Source organism: Loxodonta africana, chromosome 7 (genome assembly GCF_030014295.1).
Source record: "Loxodonta africana isolate mLoxAfr1 chromosome 7, mLoxAfr1.hap2, whole genome shotgun sequence".
Lineage (NCBI taxonomy): Eukaryota > Metazoa > Chordata > Mammalia > Proboscidea > Elephantidae > Loxodonta > Loxodonta africana.
In genome coordinates, this window is record NC_087348.1 from 87261336 (window position 1) to 87267832 (window position 6497).

Consider the following 6497-nt stretch of genomic DNA (forward strand, 5'->3'; position numbering starts at 1 on the left):
GGAAGAGACTTGCCTAAGGGCTGCCACAGTGGACAGTTATGGTGTGGTTTGCCCAGAACAACTCTTTTCTCCTGGAAACTGTCCCCTTCATCTTCATGGCTACCCGTGAAGCCCTTGTTCTCACATAATCTTCCCGAGCCATGATTGCCCCAGGTGTGGGCCCCTGTCCAAAGATGGGTCAATAAAAGTCTTCCTCACCATTTTTCATTATTTGAACTGAGAAGCAAGTCACTCTATTTTTTTTTTTTTAATCATTTTTATTGTGCTTTAAGTCAAAGTTTACAATTCAGGTCAGTCTGTCACGTATAAGCTTATATACACTTTACTACATACTCCCACTTACTCTCCCCCTAATGAGTCAGCCTGCTCCCTCCTTCCAGTCTCTCCTTTCATGACCGTTTTGTCAGTTTCTAACCCTCTCTACCCTGGCATCTCCCCTCCAGACAGGAGATGCCAATACAGTCTCAAGTGTCCACCTGATACAAGTAGCTCACTCCTCATCAGCATCTCTCTCCAACCCATTGTCCAGTCCAATCCATGTCTGATGAGTTGTCTTCGGGAATGGTTCCTGTCCTGGGCCAATAGAAGTTTTGGGGACCATGACCGCCGGGATTCTTCTAGTCCAGTCAGACCATTAAGTCTGGTCTTTTTATGAGAATTTGGGGTCTGCCTCCCACTGTTCTCCTGCTCCCTCAGCGGTTCTCTGTTGTGTCCCTGTCAGGGCAGTCATCGGTTGTGGCTGGGCACCAACTAGTTCTTCTGGTCTCAAGATGATGTAGGTCTCTGGTTCATGTGGCCCTTTCTGTCTCGGGCTCATAGTTATCGTGTGACCTTGGTTTTCTTCATAAGTCACTCTTTTTTGAATGGTGAAAACTGTAAAATACAAAGCTCAGGAATTGTTTGCAGCCATGTTCACCATTATGAAGAGAAGGAACGTGGTCTGCAGTGAAGAAACAAAAAACAAACATACAATAAAAAGTTGAGGCACAAGATTAAAAACAAAAATCCTGTTAGAATTTAATTCCCTAGTTTCAGTTATTCCAGAGATAGTCTTACTTATTGCAAATTAGTTGTTCATCCCTTCATTGGTTTTTATTACTAACACATTTTTTCTTTACGTTTACTCTAGTTCAAGTTGGATTTCTGTCACTTCCAACCAAAGGAATTCAAGTGAAAAATTGGTAAAAGTGTATAGTGATGCAAATGGCAGGCCCTAAAATATGGAACTGGCCCTGTTGATGCTGGGTCAGGTCCAGTGAGAGTACCTTCATCCTGAGTCGGGAAATGAGACATCCCTGTTAGGTGGTAGTGAATCAGCTGGGAAAACTATTCCGGAGTTTTTCTTTAGAACTCATCCTTCCCACTACCCACTCCGTGATTGCAGCTTCAGGAGGTTAAGCAGGAAAATGGTGAAAGATTGGTGTGTACTGTCTACATGTGGCAATATCAGGCAAGCGCTTGAAGAGTGGGACAAGCCGATGAGCAACAGCATGGCAATTTGTAACTCTGGCAAGGCAGCTTCTGCCTGTGACCAGCAAGTTGAGTTTGCTGCAGGAGAATAATCATGTGCTTTGCAGATTGGCCATAGTCAGCTTCTCGGCCACACCCTAAAGTGAATGTATTGGTTAGGAATGGTGGGTGGCTGATAGTTGAAATGAGGATATCTTAGAAGATCTGGAGGAATCAGGGAAGTGTGATCCTCCCAGCTCTTCTGGGCACCCTGGCCTGACAGCAGAAAAGAGTTGACATTTGTTATTCTTTTCTGGCATCTGGTATCTGGCATCTGAAATGACTTTCTAAGTAAGGGAAATTCCCCAGCTCATAGAAGCCAGACACTTGTTTTCTGAATCTCCCTCGAAACCAGGGTGCAGGCCCTTGACCTAGTCTCAGCCAATCATGTGCCCTGGTCACAGACTTAGTCTGTAGCTAAGGAAGTGAGGACTCAGAAAGCACAAAAACTCTAAGGGCAATGGGATTGCAGCAAGATCTTGTTCCAGAGGCAGCAGCGACCTACAGAACTTGGTCTTGGCAGCATCCAGAGTTCAGGGCCAGCCATGTCATCTCCGCAAGGGCCAGTAGCCACAGTGAATCCTCGTGGAGACAGCACTGCAGCTTAATTTCAGCCTTTGTTTCTAGTTGTGTGACACTGGCTCTGGTTCTCGTTATTCTAGTAATTCTTTATGATACTTGTATTTTTAAAAATAAAACCATTTTTGTTTGTTTTGTTTAAATTAGTGTTATGGGTTGAACTGTGTACCCCTCAAATAAGTGTTATAAATACTAACCTCTATATCTGTGGTTATGGAGCCCTGGTGGTGTAGTGGTTAAGAGCTTGGCTGCCAACCAAAAGGCTGACAGTTTGAATCCACCAGCCGCTCCTTGGAAACCTTATGTGGCAGTTCTGCCCTGTCCTATAGGGTCGCTGTGAGCTGGAATTGACTCAACAGCGATGGGCTATACCTGTGATTATAATCCCATTTGGGCAGGGATGGATTACCCAATAAGCAAGGTACTCATGGAATTACTTGTGTTTACTTAATAATCTGTAGTGCACAATGAACCCCAGGTGAAATTGTGTACTACAAATTAGTAAGCAAATGCAATTAAGCCTGTGCATATCTTGCTCATTGATTAATCTGCTCCTGCATTCAGGAATGTGTTTTCTTTGTTATGTTAATGAGGCAGTATTACGTAGGGAGTGTCTTAAATCAATTTCTTTTGAGATATAAAAGAGCACATTTAAGCAAGCAAGCAAGCATACACAAAGAGAAGGTACAGGCCACATGATAGCCCAGGAACCTAGTAGAAGCTGAAAAGAGACAAGGATCTTCCCTCTGAGTGGACAAAGAGAGAGAGCTTTTCCCTAGATCTGGCACCCTGAATTCAAACTTCTAACCTTCTAAACTGTGAGAAAATAAATTTCAGTTTGTTAAAGCCATCCACTTGTGGCATTTCTGTTATAGCAGCACTAGATAACTAAGACAGTCAGACAGAGTTGGTTTCTGTTACTTGTAACTAAGAACTCAGGCCAGTATAGAAATTGGTACTAGATTGGCTGAGGCATGATTCTCAGAGAAATGGCTGGGATCTGGGAATGGTTGTATGGCCTGGATGGGACTGAAGACAGAGAAAATTCAGGGATGGAGTGGCATTCAGTGGAAAAACAGTTAATCAATTTATTACTAGTGACACCTGGAATGAAGCGTCAGTCAAGTGCATAGACTTGGGTGGCAGTCCTTAATCAGTATGCAGGTTGTGATGAATGCAAGGAGGTTGTGTGGACAGCTTAAAGAGGAAACAGAGGTTAAAAAAAAAAAAAATCAAACTCAAAGCATTCTTCTGGGTGAGATTTTTTGTGTGTTGCTTGGAAGAGAGCAATATACTTTGGGATGGTGATATACGAGAGGATTTGGATGGCTGAGCCATTGATGAGTTAGGGTTATGGTAGGTACACTTATGAGAAAACCCAAAAGAATAATAGTGTAAACAAAATAGCAGATTATTTCTTCTTCCCTTAAATAAATCTGGAGGTAGGGAATCCAGAGCTGGGGTGGCTGCTTTGTGGTCATCAAGGACTCGTATTCCTTCCTTCTTTCTGTTTTACCATCCCAGAGTGTGGTTTCGATCTTCAAGGTTACTTCATGTTACAAACTAGCTGCTGAAATTCCAGCAATCACATTCATTTTCTGTGTATTAAGAATGAGGAAGCAGAAAAACAAAAACGTGCATTTCTCAGTGAGACACTTCATATAAGGAATCTTCCTAGAAGTTCTATGCAGCACTTCTGCTTGCTTCTCATTTGCCTGAACTTAATCATATGGTCACGTCAAACTGAAAGAGAGACTCGGAAAGGCAGAATTTTAACTGGCAACACTGATTCCAAATAAATAGTGGCTCTATTGCAAAGCAATATGGAGAGGGTGCATTAGTCATATATTAAAAAAGAAAAATTATTATATTGCTGTATAACAAATTACACCAAAACTTATCAGCTTTTAAAAAAATGTATTTATTATCTCAGTTTTTGTGGGCCAGAAATCTAGGCACAGCTTAGCTGAGTCTTCTGTTTCAGGGACATTTGAGGAAGTTGTATATATATCTACCCTATTTATTCCTTATAGACTTCCCCAATGGGACCTTTGGTTATTTCTCAGGGTAACTGTGCCCTGGGGGAAAGGACTCCTTGGGGATTACTGGACACTGACTCCAATGCTAATCTTTGGAGGTGTAGTTGACACAGTGGTCTACCACTCAGCGTGGAGGCTTATGGGGGTCAAGTGACAAACTCACTTTTGAGTTTAGTCTACTTGTCAGTCTAGTGGTACCTTAAACCCATGATCCCATGATTTTCCAGTTTCTGAGGGTATATAGGTATATTTAACAAGTAGCAGTATCTGCGTATATCTCTCCAATCCATTGAATATGGCTATTATTGTTGACAGGGCCAAGTGGAAGCCCCTAGAGCTCCCTCCTTATCAGAATTATAAACCATGAACACTAATGCATTCCTGGGGAAGCTGCAAGATTAGTGCAACCACCAAAGACCTAAAAAATTCAGAGGCGATGATTCCTATTACATACTCATTTAACTCACCTATATAGCTTGTCTGATATAATGCCAGAAGATGAGCCCCTCAGGTTGAAAGGCACTCAAAATACAATTAGGGAAGAGCTGCCTCCTCAAAGTAGAATCAACCTTAATGACGTGGATGGAGTCAAGCTTTCAGGACCTTCATTTGCTGATGTGGCACAACTCAAAATGAGAAGAATCAGCTGCAAACATCTATTAATAATTGGAACCTGGAATGTATGACTAGGAAAATTAAAAGTTGTCAAAAATGAAATGGAACTCATAAACATAAATATCCTAGGCATTAGTGAGCTGAAATGAACTGGTATTGGCCATTTTGAATTGGACAATCATATGGTCTACTATGCCAGGAATCACAACTTGAAGAGAAATGATGTCGCATTCATCATCAAAAAGAACATTTCAAGATCTATCCTGAAGTACAGTGCTCTCAGTATAGGATAATATCCATATACCTACAAGGAAGACCAGTTAATAAGACTACTATTCAAATTTATCCACCAACCACTAAAGTGAAAGATGAAGAAATTGAAGATTTTTACCAACTTCTGCAGTCTAAAATTGATCGAACATGCAGTCAGGATGCACTGATAATTATTGATAATTGGGATGCAAAAGTTGGAAACAAGGAAGAAGGATCAGTAGTTGGAAAATACGGCCTTGGTGATAGAAACGATGCTGGAGATTGGATGATTGAATTTTCCAAGACCAATGGCTCTTCATTGCAAATAACTTTTTTCATCAATATAAACAGCAGCTATACACATGGACCTCGCCAGATGGAATACACAGAAATCAAATCGACTACATCTGTGGAAAGAGACCGTGGAAAAGCTCAATATCATCAGTCAGAACAAGGCCAGGGGCTGACTGTGGATCAGACCATCAATTACTCATATGCAAGTTCCAGTTCAAACTGAAGAAAATTAGAACAAGTCCACGAGAGCCAAAGTACGACCTTGAGTATATTCCACCTGAATTTAGCGACCATCTCAAGAATAGATTTGATGTGTTGAACACTAGTGACCAAAGACCAGATAAGATGTGGAATGACATCAAGGACATCATACATGAAGAAAGCAAGAGGTCATTAAAAAGACAGGAGAGAAGGAAAAGACCTAAAAGGATGTCAGAAGAGACTCTGAAACTTGCTCTTGAACGTCGAGTAGCTAAAGCAAAGGAAAATATGATGAAGTAAAAAAGCTAAACAGATTCCAAAGGGCTGCTCAAGAAGACAAAGTATTATGATGACATGTGCAAAGACCTGGAGATAGAAAACCAAAACAGAAGAACATGCTCAGAGTTTATCAAGCTGAAAGAACTGAAGAAAAAATTCAAACCTTGAGTTGCAAATTGAAGAATTCTATGGGAAAAATATTAAACGACACAGGAAGCATCGAAAGAAGACGGAAGGAATACACAGAGTCACTATACCAAAAAGAATTGGTGGATCTTCAACCATTTCAGGAGGTAACATATGATCAGGAACTGATAGTACTGAAGGAAGAAGCCCAAACTGCACTGAAAAAAAAAAAAAAGCACTGAAGTCATTGACAAAAAACAAGGCTTCTGGAATTGATGGAATACCAATTGAGATATTTCAAGAATCAGATGCAGCACTGGAAGTACTCACTTGTCTATGCCAAGAAATTTGGAAGACAACTACCTGGCCAACCAACTGGAAGAGATCCATATTTATGCCTATTCCCAAGAAAGGTAATCCAACTGAATGCGAAAATTATAGAACAATATCATTAATACCACGCAGAAGTAAAATTTTACTGAAGATCATTCAAAAGTGGCTGCAGCACCCATGTTTATTGCAGAACTGTTTACAATAGCAAAAAGCTAGAAGCAACCAAGGTGTCCATCAACGGATGAATGAATAAATAAATTATGGTATATT